Here is a 16,544-nt window from a genome sequence, read left to right as displayed (position 1 = left end):
GTTTTCAATAAGAGCAGATGTTTGGCTAAAAAGAGTGTGAGATTTATATCCAATGTAAATCAAAGGATTTTTGTATTTAAAAACATCTAAAAACCTCAAAGTATAGTTCATTTGCTCTATTAAACAATGTCAACTTCTTTTGTAACATTTGAGGAATAGAAATTGACATATTGCACAATTCTATTTTCTTTCTTGTGTTCATCTCTATTATTTCTAAAGCATTACTGTACTTAGCATTATTCTCCAATATATCTTCTAATTTTCTATTTTCCACTTAAATGAAATTTGCCTTCATCCGTTTTCCAGAGAACTGCATTCTGCTGTGTGTATGATATAAATCCTCTTCCTGCTTCCTTTAAAAGCCTAGCTTGTAACTGGGTTGCATCTACCTTTGCTGGTGCCACCTTCTTGTTAAGGTCTTTTCTTATAGATAGGGCTCCCAAATAATTTTATTTGCACTTCCTATAGTTGGTCCTGGTTATCAGAATGTAGTGATTCCTCATTTCAACTTCAGTGCTTCTCACTAATTAGTAATATCACAGGCAAATGGTAGCCAGTATTAAACCACTAAAAAGAATAGTAAACACGGTATACAACAACTCTAAGGATTTTTTTCTTGATAAGCTGAATTGCAGATTTGGTTTTAAATGTATGCCATATACCATTAAAAATGACAATACAAAAGAAACAAAACTCTATCTGTAACTACATAGAATATTTTATTTGAAGCCATTAAAGAAATTAATTTTCTATTAGTAATTTTAATTATTCATCTCCAGGCTTCCTTCATTTTAGGTATTATTATGAGAATGTCAAATTTTAGTGAGTATGTATATAGACACCACCTATAAATGTACACAGGATCTAATAGAATGACAAAAAGTTTATTTAGCTGTATTATTCTTTTAATGGCTTTTACCAGTGTAACAGCTGCACACCATTCCGTCACTGATGGAATATGTACTTGATGTTCAAACGTGATTACCATTACACTTAGTTTCCAAAGGACAGGGTATCTGTCTCTGAAATCACATAGTAGCTGCGTCTGGTTGGGGAGCAAACTATGTTTTCACTCGTTGTATTGAAGGTGCTGTTAAGACAGTGTGTATATTCATAGTGTGGGCTTTTTGTTTCAAGTTAACTCATTCTAATAAAAGAAAGACATTATAGCACAATATAGAAAAAAATTGTCCTGCTGAAGTGGTTTAAATCAGTATCAAAATTGTTTGTGTTAAAAGCATAGAAATAAATTGAAGTCAGTGAATTATATATTTGGTAACAATATCAACAAAAAAGATGTATAACCCACAACACTAAGCACTTAAAAGCTTAGTAAACACCTGCAAATTTCCAGGCAGCCTTCTGTGGCAAATCCTAAGACAATACAATTGCCATTCAGACACACACTCACGTGGAAGACTCCGCAGTTGCACAGCCCCATAGCTGCACACACAGCCCCTTGCCTTACAGGTTCTGAGCATTGCACACCTCCCCCTTGGCAGCTGGGGCCGTGCACACGCTCACTCCTCCATCCTCCGCTGCACAACAGGCACTGCAGCCCCACCTGCACCTGCGCTCCCCTGCAGCCCACTGACCCCTGCACCACCTGGGAGCAGCGTCCCCCCTCCGCGCCCTTTGCTGCAATGGCCCCTGGTGGGGTGCGTGCTCCTCACAGCCAGACTGTCCTGCTCAGGGTTATCCTTCCTACGCAGCCTTACACACTAGCTGCATTGGAACAGCCATGTGTTCTTGGATGTGAGGCATAAATACAGAGTTAGTAACTTTTCTTTGGCTTTATAGTTGGAGGATTACCGCATGCAAGATGGAAGAATGTAGTAAGGTGGGAGAACCTGTATATATATATATATATATGTGTATCTTCCTCTATGAGGGTAATGAACTTAATTGCACTTGTATACTTCTGATCTTTGTCTCCTGAAAAATTACCTTCCCTGGAAATCCCACTACATTTGGTTACTTTCTAAATAAATATTTATACAGGAACGTGGCTCTTAAAAAGGGAAATGAGCATTCCAAGACAATGATCAATAAGAGCAATTATAATCTTGTTCACTAATCTCAATTAGGAAGCTGTCGTTAAATGAGTTATTATTGTTTTCTAATAATGCCGGTTAAATAATAGAAATTCTCATTCACCAATATGGTCTTTTTCTATTATTTTTGTGAATGCTTTGAAGTTATTTACAATGGCTCTTCAGGTGCAGATAGCAATGAACTTTGATCACAGAATCACTAGTTTGGGAGAGACCTTCAAGATCACAGAGTCCAACATATCCCGTAACATCTCAGCTAAACCATGACACTGACTGTCACATCCAATCTCCCTTTAAACACATCCAGGTGACTCCACCACCTCCCTGGACAGATAATTCCAGTACTTTATCACTTATTAACAATGTCCTTCAGCACATTACCCTCCCTATTCTTCTCTGAGGGCTCATTTGTTTAAAATTGAAATCTTGGCTTGTTTACAATATGGGGATTGTTTCACTTTAAGACTGATTTTATTTTATTCACCATTTTTGCTTGTCTCCCTTCTTCATGTTCTTGGGTTTTTGTACATTATTTGCTGTCTTCATTACAGGGAAAGATACTTTGCTGGGCTGCTTCCAGCTGTAGCTTTAGTTTTGATGCCAACTGCCATCAATCTCACCCTTGTGTTGATTTGTTCAGAATTCATTTTTTATAAAGCAGCTAATTTTGCAAGTCCAAAAAAATGTCCATTCAGGAGGATTGAGTGTTTTCACATATTCAGCTATTAATTTCAAATCTTATAAAGTCAGCGTGTATCTGTGTGGGCAAGTTTTAACATAGTAGTCTGTGTCTTTAAGTTTTCCTGGTTATTTTAAACTGTCATTCTTCTCAAGCTCCATGCTGTCAGAAGCCAGACAACTTCAGCTTGATTAGTGAAGCATATTGTCAATACGCTTCATAAGGTGGGTTTGGGTTTTTTTATAGAAATGGTTGGGGTTTTTTGATTTTTTTGGGGGGGGGGGGGTTTGTTTTTTTTTTTTTTTTTTTTTTTTTTTTTTTTTTGTTTTTGTTTTGTTTTGTTTTTTTTTTTTTGTAGGAGCTATTTCTAGTAATACGGGGGGTGTTTAGTACTGTAAGGTAGCCTGAAAATAGGCACAGTTTACTATTCAAAATTGTCATATTGCTTTCAAAGAGCATTTTGGATAACATCATATGAATTTGAAGCATTATAATTCTCCTTTTGAAATATGCACGTATTTTACTTCATTTGGAGTTGGGTATTGAGAGTACAATATCTAGATTAAAATTGCTCCAGACTCAAATTAATGGCATGGCTACACTTTAGGAGAATCTGTCCTAAAAACCAATGAGTTAGGGGGTTATCTGACCTGGCCCTTTTTATAAATGGACAATGTCTATTTATAATGACGTCTTCTCTGCCTATTTCATTCATTTTTAAATTCCTCTGCCCAAGTCACGCTCAAGAGAACATCTGGGAATTCGTTAGGATTATCTCTCCCCATGGGCACTAGCACCTAATACTCTATCATGGACGAAGCTCTCAGGGCCCAGTAAGGCAACCTCTGTTGTTAGCATGATGATGGAGGGGGGGAAAAATGTTTTAGTCCAAATTATGTGAGAAGAAATAGAGCTAAGATTAATATGTAGCAATTCTCCGTTCCTAATTCTGTGCTCCATAAAACACCTTGAGTATAAAATAGCTTGTTTCCTGAAAGGATACTGTAACAATAGGCATGAAATAAAGACAGTAAGTAAAAATTAAGCTACTTCTTAATTTGGTGCCTGATTCCAGCTCAGTTTGCCTGTGGCAATCTTTTCTAACATCATAATTTCATGTTGTCTCTCTCCTCCCAGGAAAAGAAATTCATATGTTTTTTGAACATTGTACGCAGCTTTGGTCCCTGAAATATAAAAATGATATAAAGCCAGTAGAGAGTGTCCAAAGATGGGCAATGAAGAAGGGCCTTGAGGGGAAGTCATATGAGAGGTGGCTGAGGTCACTTGGTCTGTTCAACCTGGAGGAGACTGGGGGAGACCCCACTGCAGTTACAAATTCCTTGTGAGGAGGAGAGAAGGGGCAGGCACTGATCTCTCTCAGTGGTGACAGTGACAGAACCAATGGGAATGGCCTGGAGTTGTGTTGAGGGAGGTTTAGTTTGGATATCAGGAAGAAGTTCTTCACCCAGAGTGTTGTTGGGCACTGGAACAGCTCCCCAGAGAAGTGGTCATTAAACCAAGCATGTCAGAACTCAAGAAGTGTTTGGATGATGCTCTCAAGCACATGGTGTGACTCCTGGGGGTATCATGTGCAGGGCCAAGAGCTGAACTTGATCCTTGTGGGTCCCTTCCCACTTGATATATTTGAAATGTTTTAAAAAAAGGAAATAGGTATGCGTTTATAATTGTGGATAAAATTGAAAATATCTCAGGACAAGAAATATATTTTTTGTTTTTCTTCTGCACTCTTCTGCATTCTAGGATAGTCCACATTGGCTGCATTTTCAGCTAATCTAAACTGCCTGCAGCAGAGGTATTCTTATTTATATCTTCTGAAGCAAAATGCTATTAGGACTGTTATTCATGTTCTTTCAGCAGCTATATTTGGTTGAATTCAACTGAACTGAGTTAGTCCAAAAAGGAACAGAATTAAAATTGCTGAGGTGTGAGTAACCCATATTCATATTCATCTTATGTTGATTTGGAGAGATAAGAGGTGGAAAGACTGATCTGAGTCAGCAAAACTATTTATATTCAGACTGCTTTAAACTAGTTATATCAAGGCTGTTGTCCAGCTGGTCTGTTTGACACATATAAGCAGTTACAGCTAAGCAAAATTTCAGCTTGCACCTAATACAGACCTCAGCTCTGAGGTCTGTGTTGAAAGAGAAGGAACATTTCTACATCGTTAGAGTTTTTTTCTAAATTAGAAACTTTGGAACCTCAGAAACTACTGTTGAATGTCATCATTATTCCCTGTTAGTCCTTGCTAATGGCATTTCTGATAATATCTGATTAAACCAGTCTAAAGGAACATACAGGTAGGATGTTGAAAATCTTTTTAACCAATACTTGAAATCTTTGCTGTGAAAACAATTTGAAGCATAGTTCTTTTAGCTCTTTCTAAACTGTCTTTAGACACTAGAGTTACCAGAAAACCTGTGAGTGGCGGAATTACTGTTAGCATAATTGCAATATATGGACTTGGGGAGGAACAATTGAAATATTAGCCCTGCTGATACACACTGCTGAAACTGTTCTCATATCCAGCTGATGGAGGGCATTGTCTTTAACCTGCTTTACTCTCAAGCCAGGTGCTCCTTAATCCATCAATTTACTTATGGTTTTTAACATAGTGTGAGAAGATTCATGCTGACAACAAAGTATTTAGTGGTTGTTAATTTTGGTAGTTCTTACAATCTCAAAGTATATGTCGGTACATATCAAGCTCTGGTTCAGCTGAGCAGGATGTATTTTAAAAAAAGACTGGATGTGGCACTTGGTGCCATGATCTAGTTGAGGTGTTAGAACATGGGTTGGACTCGATGATCTTAAAGGTCTCTTCCAACCTAGAATTTCTGTGATTCTGTGATTCTGTGATTTCTGACAGCACTTGTAGAGTCAGAATCACAAGATATCCTAGAAACAGCTGCTCTTCAAGGCTTTGCTGATCTCTTAAATTATGTAAATTGGTAAGTAACAGGAATATCTCCATTTGAGAGTATTACTATGGCTATAGCACTGTTTTAGTTTGCAACATAAATAGCAGATTTTACTTTCCATCACAGCAGCCAGCACGTACAAATAGACTACTTGAATTCTGGGATGATGTTAAAGGAGGCAAGAAAGGTACAGTGGATTTCTTTTGAATTATGAAGTGTTAGCAGAATGTGTAAATTAAAGGTCAGTAGGGAATTGTAACAACTTACCACTTCAAAAAGCCTTTTTTTTTTTTTAACTGCATTTTTGGCACACTTATTTTCTAGTTTCTGGTTTTTACTTGGTCCATTTTAGGATATGCAGAATACTACAGCTTATGGAAGTTTATTTGTTGCCCTCCTCCAAATTCGTGGTTCAATGATGTGTTTTCAATTACAGTTAAATTATTCTGGTAAAAATATTCCTAAAACTAGGTTAGCAGAAAAGTGTTGTGAAAAAGCTTTATAGTGGATAACATTTATTACAGCCTTGTGTTGTCTACAATATCACATGAAGAAAAGGTTTTAGAAACTGGTTTGGATTTTACTTTACTTAAAAGAGAAAATATAAGAATTTAAAAGAGAAAATATAAGAAAAGAACATATGTTGTAAGAAATAGAGAGCATTGTGCAAGCCTGACTGTAGCAATGTGATCTTGGCTGTGGCACTCTGAGCATCTTCTACCTAGTGCAGCTCCTTCACACAAGCACAAACCTTACCTCACACTTTGCTGCACAATCCTGTGTCTTTCCATGAAGAGCTAAAGCTTATTGCCTGTAAGGGACACCTGCATGCACTGAAGGCCTTTATCCTTCCCGAATGTATTGCTGTCTCGTGGCTGAAATGCACTGCTGTGCCTGCGCTGGCATTTTATTAAAGTCGTGGTAACCCAAAGCACAATATAGACAGCACAAGAGAAATTGGTCTGCTCTTCCTTTGGTCCTCAGGTATTGTTTTGTTGGCTACATCCCAAACAAATTTTAGCAGAAATTAAGAAAAACTTCCATCACTCTCAAAAAATTTCCATAGAACTGTAATTGTTCACAGTGGCATATCATGTTCTGATAAAGCCATGAATTTCAAAAGTTCTACTGTCGCTTTGACAGACTTGACATTGCTTCATTTTCTGCTACTATTTGGATGCTTTTTCAGTTCCATGAGGTTCATTACTCTTATTTTCCATAACCTTGATTTAAATACAAAGTTGCCAGCACTAAGGTATGTTTTGGCTTTTAAGTAATGATGCTATGATTAATTCAGCAGAAATCAATCTATAGCAAATCAAGAACTATGCAGACTCAATTTTCTTAGTGAAAGATGGAATTTTTTAGTTGTAGAGAAGGTAGAGGAACATAGCAATTTTTTATTCCATTTAGCAGCAACATGTTAGTTACATTGTTCTCATCCTCATGTCAGGAAATGTACGTGTTCCTGTGACAATCTGATTGTTGCTTGAAAGGTCTTTTAAAATATGAGAAGCAGCTGTCAGTGAAGCATGTGAGTATGCCACTAAGAATGAAGAAATGATGGAGGCTTTTGTACGGGTAAAGAAGCCAATGCTTTTTAAGGCAGGACAGAATAAAAAGGGATGTGATGTGACCAGCATGGAAATCTGCTGGTTATGTGCCTTCCTAAGCACATTCTGCCATCAGTGCATTCCGTCTGTGGTTGTGATGTTAATTCCTGTTAGAGAGTCCTGGTGATGCATGCTTAACTTCGTGAGAAATCTTCCTGCGGATGTAGATGATTTCGTTGGGGCTGAATAATTTTCATCGCCTGTAGCTGCAAGACTGCACCACTCTTTGTATGCACAAAGTGAATATCCACTGTTATTCCTTTAAGTAAACACAAAATTTTCTGATTTTCCTTGCTTTTGCAATGTGCATGCTAGATATTCTTTTAGTCATAAAATTTAGATAAAATTCATTCATCTGTAATTATATTATCTCATTTGGCATCTAACTCTAGGACAAGAAATCAGTGATTTAATTTCCTTTCAAAGTCTTTGTCTATCAGATACAGAACAAGCTTAGTAATTACCTCAATCATTGTGAGAACTGTGCCTTCAATATTACATTCCTAATTGTTTTTAGATAAGGAAATTTATTTTTATAGCTCATTCAGCTGACTATTGCAGGTTGGATGATTCTCCCTTATTTTCAGTGTAGATAGCAAGGTCTATAGATTATATTAAGAGAAATTAATATTGTCCTTCTGGTACATACAATAGGATGCATAAAAAGTACTTACTTGAGTACACAATACATTTTGATTTTATATGAGAAAATTTAATCTAAAATAAACATGTTTAATAAATATTTACAGAACACCCCAGTAGAGATCTCTAGCATGCCTGAAACTTCCAAGAGCTTCATCATCACATTAAAATTAGTTTTATATTATAACTGTGGGTGAGATAAACCCATCCTTTGTGTGGAAATATCATGTTTATGGTCCAGTCAATTGTGCAGGAATAATCTGTATATTTTCAACCACTAATTCACAAGTCTCTGGTTGGGAAAATTTTACTGCATGCCTCGAGCTGAATTAAACACCGGCTTGTGCTTAAATACAGAAGATTTAATGTACAGTGCACTGGGCAGTCTTATCACCATAAGCTGCTCTTCCTGGTGCATGCAGAGGTGCATCAGGAGTTGATTCCTTATGTACACATTCAGTGATACCAATCCCATGATCGTTAACCCAATATTGGACCCATTCTCCCTCACAGTTCTGCTGCCCCTAGGTGGCCTTTGGCCTTTGAGCCCTTATGTCCATGAGTGATGGATTGCTGCAAGACAACTCTGCAATGTACCTCATTCCCAAGGGAAACTTCACTCCCTTATAGACAGTCCTTCTGTCCTGTCACTCCTATTCTATCCAAACCATTCAACCTCTTCTACATTCTTGTCCTCCATGCCACATCATTTTTTGGTCACAAATTACCAAGTTTCAGCAGCTACAGTTTGACTTTCCTCTTCACTCTACTGTGTATGCACACAAGCCCCCTAACTTGACCACTCTTTCCAGATTTTCAGAGGATCAGCAAATTGGCAACTGCTTCAAAAGGCTGCTCTTTCAGCAGAGAATGAGGACTTCTTTGAAATGTGGGAGCACTAGAACTATAACATGACAACCCTTGAGAGAAATTTCTACCTAACACCATAGGCTGTAAATCCTTCACCAATTGAACAATCATATTTTTGATATTTTATGATTCATCACAGTGCATCTTGTTCTGTCATTGATGCAAAGCTCAATGTCTCAATTCCATCACTGGCATAATTTTATTTCTAAGAGCTCATAAGATCATAACTAGCAGACTAGATCATAACTAGCAGACAAAAGAAAATCCAGTCCATAGCCCATTGCTCCTTGGAGTAAACTAATCCCACCACCTTATGTGTTGATATATGTATGTCTTTTTGTTTTACAAATCAGGATTTCTATTTTTGCATTTGAACAAACTGTGCCAGAGAATGAATTAATTAGTTCTTGAGATGAAATAAATTGACTAGGTACATGAAGTATGTTAGTCTCTTGTGAGATTTTTCTAAGCATATGAAAATTGTGGGGTTTTTTAATCAAATAAATGTTTCAGAATATATGTACTTTCCAAAAAATACTGTTCCTTAGTGAAATGTAGTGTAGTCATCACTGAAGAATGTCAGCTACTTTCTCATCAGTGATTAATGGAGCTGATAGTCTTGGTTTCAATGTCATTTTGTCAAGAATTCAAGAAATATATAATTGTCAAAAATACAGTAATGGGGAGAATCAGGGCCTGTGAGGTCACTGGTAATCTTTTTCTGTATTGAATTTGGCAAATACAAACCAAGTTGACAATAATTTTTAACATTAGCTGTTACATCAGCTGAAGTCTGAACCACCATTTCAATCTGAATGATTGAAAAGCATTTTGTAGATAGTATCATGAAATAAGAGTTGTGGGATTTTTGAAAAGAACATTAGCAAAAGATCTTTTTGGGAATACTCACTTAAAATCAGAATCCCGTCATATGTATAGAAGAAAGAAAGCTTTGATGGAATAAACTTGATAATTCTTATGCAATGTGATAGAGACATGTATTCTATTAAGTTAAAATTTAGAGCTAAAAATTACATTCTTCAAGTGCTTTTTTTCATAGCTGGAGGGAATTTTTTCATACTGTTTTAAACATCAGTGTGTTTATCTGAATCATTCCAGTTAGAAGGAAGACCTGCTTCCTTGAATTTAATGCATTTGTTTAAGGTTCATTTTGGAGATACTTGATTCAAATAAGCAAATTTTAACTTTGGGTGTTTGTTGTTTCATTTTGTATTTTTTAAATTTTATTCTTCTGCAACAATACTTATCTAAAGATAAGTATTTACTTTTAGAATAAAAAAAGTAAATTTACTTTTTTTGTATGCAGGTTAATGCAATTGAAAATGTTTGTCAGGAGTTTCAGTGTCTTTAAAGTTAAATAAATTGCTGGCATGTTTATCTGTACACAAAAATATATAATTAATGAGAAAACTATAATTTTGGTACATCAAAAAATCAGAACTTATCTATAATAAGACACAAGACATGTTGTTAAAGGTGAGGAACTATACTTATACATATGCTAGCCAATAAAACAACTGCTTTAGAGACAAGGTTACTCTGATTCTTACACCACTGCGATTGCTTTTACAGAGACCACTTAGTGACATGAACAAATTGTCTTGGATCATCCCCAAACAACTGTGTATTTTGCTATAAAACATATCAACCTGTGAAATCTGGGCGAATAGGATGTTTCTACTATCTATATCATAATAAGGCAAGCTCTGTAATAGAGTAACAGTAGCTAACTTGGACTATACCTTTATCATATTTCAGTGGTGGAAGGTAAATTCACACTTACAGAAAATTGGATGTGGCAAGTTTGATATTTTATGAATTAAGACATTTTCAAAGGGATGAGGGATAAACTAATATTTTCAGGCAGTATTTATAAAATATGTGCCAATGCTATACTCATACATATGCAAGTCTGTATAGATCTACAGTAGTATAAGTATACATTTATAAATATATATCTATGGTCGAACAAGGGATGACAAGGACATACTACCACAGAAGTATCTTCTCTCAGAAAAAAATATGCTGGCATCGTCTGTTTGTCAATGGGGCTTTGATATCTTGAACTCAAGGGGTAAGATACTTAAATAAAATAATTTTTTTTTTATTTTTCTGAAATCACTGCACAGACAGAGGAGCAAAGGATATGTTCCAATTATACAAGAGTATGAGAGTGTGTGATGACATTCACCTTACATGTACACAACAAAAGTTAGGATGAGAAAAGGCTTATCAAGATGTTCCTTGGCAAAATAAACTGTTCCCAGCGCTGTGCCTATAATGCTTTGTCCAATGTGCTGACCCTGGTAAACCAAAGGTCCAGTCATTACATTCTCCTTCATTACAAGAAAGCTGAGTAAGAAGTTGGTGCTAGGTATTTTCTTTCTGTCACCTGTGAGATTAGTATTTATTCTTCAACAGTTTGTTGGTTAACTGCTGCTGCAGTAAACGGTGCTGCAGAGGGACTACAAAATATAGTTGATACCCACTTCATAAAATGGTTGCTTTAGAAAGGTTTCTTGCTAGGGGCTTCATGATATAGAATGAATGTAAATCCAGGAAGGGAGGCTGGACTGAGGAGGACTGGATAGTGCAGTGAAACTTCTTCTTGGAAAACTCAAAAAAGGAACTGAGGGACTGAAGAAATTGCACTCATCTCTTGAAGGTAGCTGGAAATCAGACAGGAGCATGCTGCTAGGTAATAAAGGAGTTTGAAAACTGTGATGAACAAAAGCCTTCAGAGGACAATGACTTTTATCCTAAACTAAATTAGTTTCAATAGTGTTAATGAAGGAATTTTCTTTTCAAAGGTGCTGTGATTGTCTCCAGGACTTGGACCCTCTAAGTTTTAAGGTATGTTGTTTATGATTTCCATAGTAAAACAACTCAATATGCATATGCCTTCTATTGCTCTTTGTGTATATGTTGCAAGACAGTTAAAAATTAAATTGGTTTTGTCTTACATTTGCAAATGAATTTTTTTCTCTAATGGAAAAGGTGGGATGTATGTATTTTTTCTTCTTTTGCCTGGCAAGTGGGTCGCAGGTCATATACGTCATCATTCTTAAACGGATGAAATAGCTTTAAAAATTTATAGACTGGTAAGTTTTATTCTGTTTTGTGGTTTACACTTGTAAATCATGAAGTCTGAAAAAGAAAGAAAAATACAATCTCTGCATTATTATATTGAACTTTTCTTTACTGAGCCTTCATTTTGATCGACTGTGTATCAAAGGTCATGTTCCTGTAACTCATTATTTGAGAACCTCATCTTTCCATTTTTTTACAAAATAGGGTGCTTGGTGCAGCACTGTGGATAGGAATAGAGGGGGAAAAGGAGAAGAGTTCCGGGAAGGGAAATTCCAGGAAGGGAAGGGAAGTTCCGGGAAGGGAAGTTCCGGGAAGGGAAGGGAAGGGAAGTTCCGGGAAGGGAAGGGAAGTTCCGGGAAGGGAAGTTCCGGGAAGTTCCGGGAAGGGAAGTTCCGGGAAGGGAAGTTCCGGGAAGTTCCGGGAAGGGAAGTTCCGGGAAGGGAAGTTCCGGGAAGGGAAGTTCCGGGAAGGGAAGGGAAGTTCCGGGAAGGGAAGGGAAGTTCCGGGAAGTTCCGGGAAGGGAAGGGAAGGGAAGTTCCGGGAAGGGAAGGGAAGGGAAGGGAAGTTCCGGGAAGGGAAGGGAAGGGAAGGGAAGGGAAGGGAAGGGAAGGGAAGGGAAGGGAAGGGAAGGGAAGGGAAGGGAAGGGAAGGGAAGGGAAGGGAAGGGAAGGGAAGGGAAGGGAAGGGAAGGGAAGGGAAGGGAAGGGAAGGGAAGGGAAGGGAAGGGAAGGGAAGGGAAGGGAAGGGAAGGGAAGGGAAGGGAAGGGAAGGGAAGGGAAGGGAAGGGAAGGGAAGGGAAGGGAAGGGAAGGGAAGGGAAGGGAAGGGAAGGGAAGGGAAGGGAAGGGAAGGGAAGGGAAGGGAAGGGAAGGGAAGGGAAGGGAAGGGAAGGGAAGGGAAGGGAAGGGAAGGGAAGGGAAGGGAAGGGAAGGGAAGGGAAGGGAAGGGAAGGGAAGGGAAGGGAGTATTTAGTTGCCAACTGGAGTTCAAACCCAAGAGTGATTTAGAGCTCTTCCTTCCTTCCGTGACTTCCTTCCACCACTTCCTTTCTTCCTCCCTCCTTCTCTCCACCTTTTTTCCTGCTCCAGGCTGATTACACTAGTGTTATAGAACAGTGAAAATTTTTAATATCCTTTGAATGCCCCTGAAAACAAACTGGTCCTTTTTCTGGAATCCAGGATGTTGCTGAATTACGGTTGACGTATTTTTTACATTGGCTTTTGTTTCACTGTACACTATAGCTCCAAAAAGACCTCGAAATCTGTATGAGATTGTGATAGCACCATCACAGTACTTTCTATTCTGAAAGTTCCCATTCTTTGTTCCAATCACATTTCACCTTTCTTCTTTGTTTTGTTGCTATGCTGCCTCTGAAATCACTCTGTCACTAACCCACTGACAGGTCTCAAAATTCAGAATGAGCATTTAAAGCAAGTCGTCAGAACTGATATTATATTGCATCCATGTGCTTTTCTCTCAGCCAGCTCTTTTTTTCCACCCTTTGTCTGATTTAACTGTCCAAACTCTTGATTTAAGCGTTAAACCCTTGGGTCAATTAATGGTCCATAACATTTATACTGTCAGACGCAACATGAAACTCCCGCTATGGTGCCCTCTTTTTCCATTAGCACTATTAAAAAATTATGATAAAAAAATAGAGTGAGAGATTAATATCTCCCTGGAGTTTATACAGAACAAGCCAAAGAGCAGTTATCCACATCTCCCATTTCTTTCTTCTTTGAGACCTAGGCACAGTCATGAAATTGCTAAGCAAGACCAGCAAAATGCTAATAGTGCAATTAGCAGTGCAATTCTCAAACCTGAGTGGAATTTCAGGCCATCACAGAATCTAAGCTCCCAAGGTGTAAAGAAATAGCAGAGTGCTGTCACCAGTAATATCATGAAGTTTCTCATATGCAGAAATTGGATTCTGCTTCAATAAAACATGCCTGAACAAAAGAAATGCAAAACATAGCCATTTATATTGTTTCCATGATGGTGGAAATGCAACAGAATGTGTAGGCTTATTTTGCATGCCTTGCTTGTTTGATTTTGTTAGCCCCTACTAAGTAGCACACTATTAGGGTTCTGTTCTGTGGGAAGGTGTTTTTAAAAGTATTCTCCAGACTTTACCCTTACTGTCTCTCCAGTATTACCTCAGTTCACTTTCAAAAATTGGAATGCAGTTATGGTAAAAATGAACAAGTAGAGGATGAAATTGATGTTAAATATTAAACCTGTCTATTTAAATGGGGTTCTGGAGAGTTAGATATAGTGGCATGACCTTCTTGTGCAGATTCTTTATTTAAATTCTAGTTTTGTTGAATATCCATGACTTCAAAAGTCACAGCTAATATTCTTCCATGAAACCCACTGTCTTAGAAAAGTAAAGACAAAATAAACCTTCTCTTTTTTTGCTGTTGTAAAAGATTATGTTATTATAACAGAGTTTACACTGATGCATCTCAAAGCACTGCGAAGTAAACAGAAGGTGTGATGATTTTTTTTCATTCTTTCATTTTATAAGACTTCATGGAATCACAGAATGGATGAGGGTGCTAAGCATGTCTGGAGATAGCCTAGTTCAGAGCCTCTGCTCAAAGCAGAGTCATCTAGAGTAAATAACTTAGGACAATGTACAGTCAGATTTTGAGTATCTCCAAGGATGACAACCTCGCAATCTCCTGGGGAACCTACTCCAGTGTTCAAACAGCATCACAGCAGAAGTTCTTCTCTTAATGTTTAGACATAATTCATTTATTTCAGTTTGTGGTTGTCTCTTGTCTCGCCACTTGGCATTAGTGCAGAATTTAACTTCATCTTCTTCAGTTGCTCCAGATATATATTTATACACATTGATTAGATTCCCCCAAGTCCTTTTTCTGCATACTGGAGAGTCCCAGCCACTGTCAGCCACTACTCATGTAAGACAAGCTTTGATCCACTATCTATGTGGCCCTGAGCTGAAGTTGCTCTAGTGTGCTCATGTCCTTTGTTTCAGAGAGGGCAGAGCTGTGCACAATCCCCTCAGTCTGTCTCACCAGGTGTAAAGCAGAGGGGAAGGATCAGATGCCTCGATCTGCAAGCAACACTTCTGCTAATGCAGACCCTCTTAGCTGCAAAGGCAACATGCTGCAGCATGGTCAGCTTGTCTCCCAGGAACTCCAGATTCTTCTCTGCAGATCTGGTTTCCAGCCAGTCACCCCCCACCATGAACTTATTCTGGAAGTGTCCTTCCTCCCCAACATAGGGGTTTGCATTTTCATGGATTGAACTGCATGAAGTTCCTGTTCATGCATTACTCCAGCCTGTTAATGCTCTCTAAAAGGCAGTAGACCCATCTGATATATCAACCACTCCTTCCTGGTTTGTATCATCTTCAAATTACTGAAGGCAAATTCTTCTTAACTTCTGTATGTGGTGGTGGTGGTACACCCCTGAGCTTTGTAGAGGTGTTCCTTGAAAGTCAATCATCTTTTCCCCTAAAAAGTAAGGAAAAAAGTGACAGTAAACACAAGTGGGTCTGCTAAAAGAACTCTTCAGAAGATTACAAGAAATCTAATTCCTAAATAATTTTTTTTTGCTTTTGCTGTCCACAGTGATCTAAATTTAACTCATTGAGTAGTCAAGGTATAACCTTGCACCTGGGATACGAACACAAAATTTGAGTTCTATGCCAGGAGAGTTGCTTTTTCTGGAAAAATCAGACACTATACACACCAGGGAAATCACAGGTAGTTTGCTCTTTTGTTTCCCTGCTTCCCCACTTTGTGTTGATTCTTAATTAATTCATATAAATCCTCCTAAATTCTCATGACATTGTTTCTCTTTATTGCTCAATATTTCTTCCTCAGATTTCTCTACAGACCTCAGCTCCTCATTTATTTATGTTGGTATCTTCTTGCTCTGTTGATTTTTATGGTGGATCTGACCTATGAAACATAATTTATCATGTGTCTTAGTTTAACCCTGGCTGGCAACTAAACCCCTCCTTATATACCCACTCCTTCATTCCCTCCTGAAGGGTAAAAGTGAGTAAACTTTTGTGGATTAAGATAATGACAGTTCAATGGGTAAAATAAAAGAAAACAAGGAAATCATTCACTACTCCCATCCACAGGCAGCTCTTCAGCCATCTTCAGGAAAGCAGGGCTCCACTATGCTTAATGTAGAATTGGGCAGACCAACGCCATTTCTCCAAATCTCTCCTCCCTTTCCTCTTTTCCCTCCAGATTTATATGCTGAGCCTGATGCCATGTGGTATGGGATATCCCTTGGGTCTTTTGGGGTCAGCTGTCTCAGCTGTGTCACCTCCCAGCTTTCTGTGCACCCCTCAACCTCCTCACTGGAGGCATAGGTGAGGAGAAACAAAGGCCTTGTATCTGTCATAGCACTGCTCAGCAGTAGCAAAAATATGCCTTTGTTATCAGTATGATTTCTAGAACAAATGCAAGCAGAACCCCATACAATTAATAGGGAGAAAACTAATCCCATCCCAGCCAAAACCAGCAAAACAGAGAATCAAACATACTTTTTCCTTTACTTTTTTTTTTTTTTAATGCTCTGTCTTCAGAGCTTAATTATTTATAAATCTTGTAAAGCCACCTGTGGCCACATGTTTGAGTTTTATCCTT

At 38.0% G+C, this 16,544-nt stretch overlaps 1 protein-coding gene across 3 annotated transcripts in view; it reads left to right on the top strand.

Moving 5' to 3' along the window:
• LINGO2 (leucine rich repeat and Ig domain containing 2) overlaps positions 1-16,544 on the top strand; it is a 478,352-nt gene that overhangs the window by 296,809 nt on the left and 164,999 nt on the right. For all 3 annotated transcript variants that reach the window (XM_058044150.1, XM_058044149.1, XM_058044151.1), the window contains one exon: positions 11,632-11,674. The gene's annotated coding sequence lies outside the window, so the exon portion shown is untranslated. The remainder of the gene's footprint in view (positions 1-11,631; positions 11,675-16,544) is intronic.

This window comes from Melospiza georgiana, chromosome Z (assembly GCF_028018845.1).
Source record: "Melospiza georgiana isolate bMelGeo1 chromosome Z, bMelGeo1.pri, whole genome shotgun sequence".
Taxonomy (NCBI): Eukaryota; Metazoa; Chordata; class Aves; order Passeriformes; family Passerellidae; genus Melospiza; species Melospiza georgiana.
The sequence above is the reverse complement of the archived record's forward strand: the minus strand, read 5'-3'. Positions and strand labels throughout refer to the sequence as shown.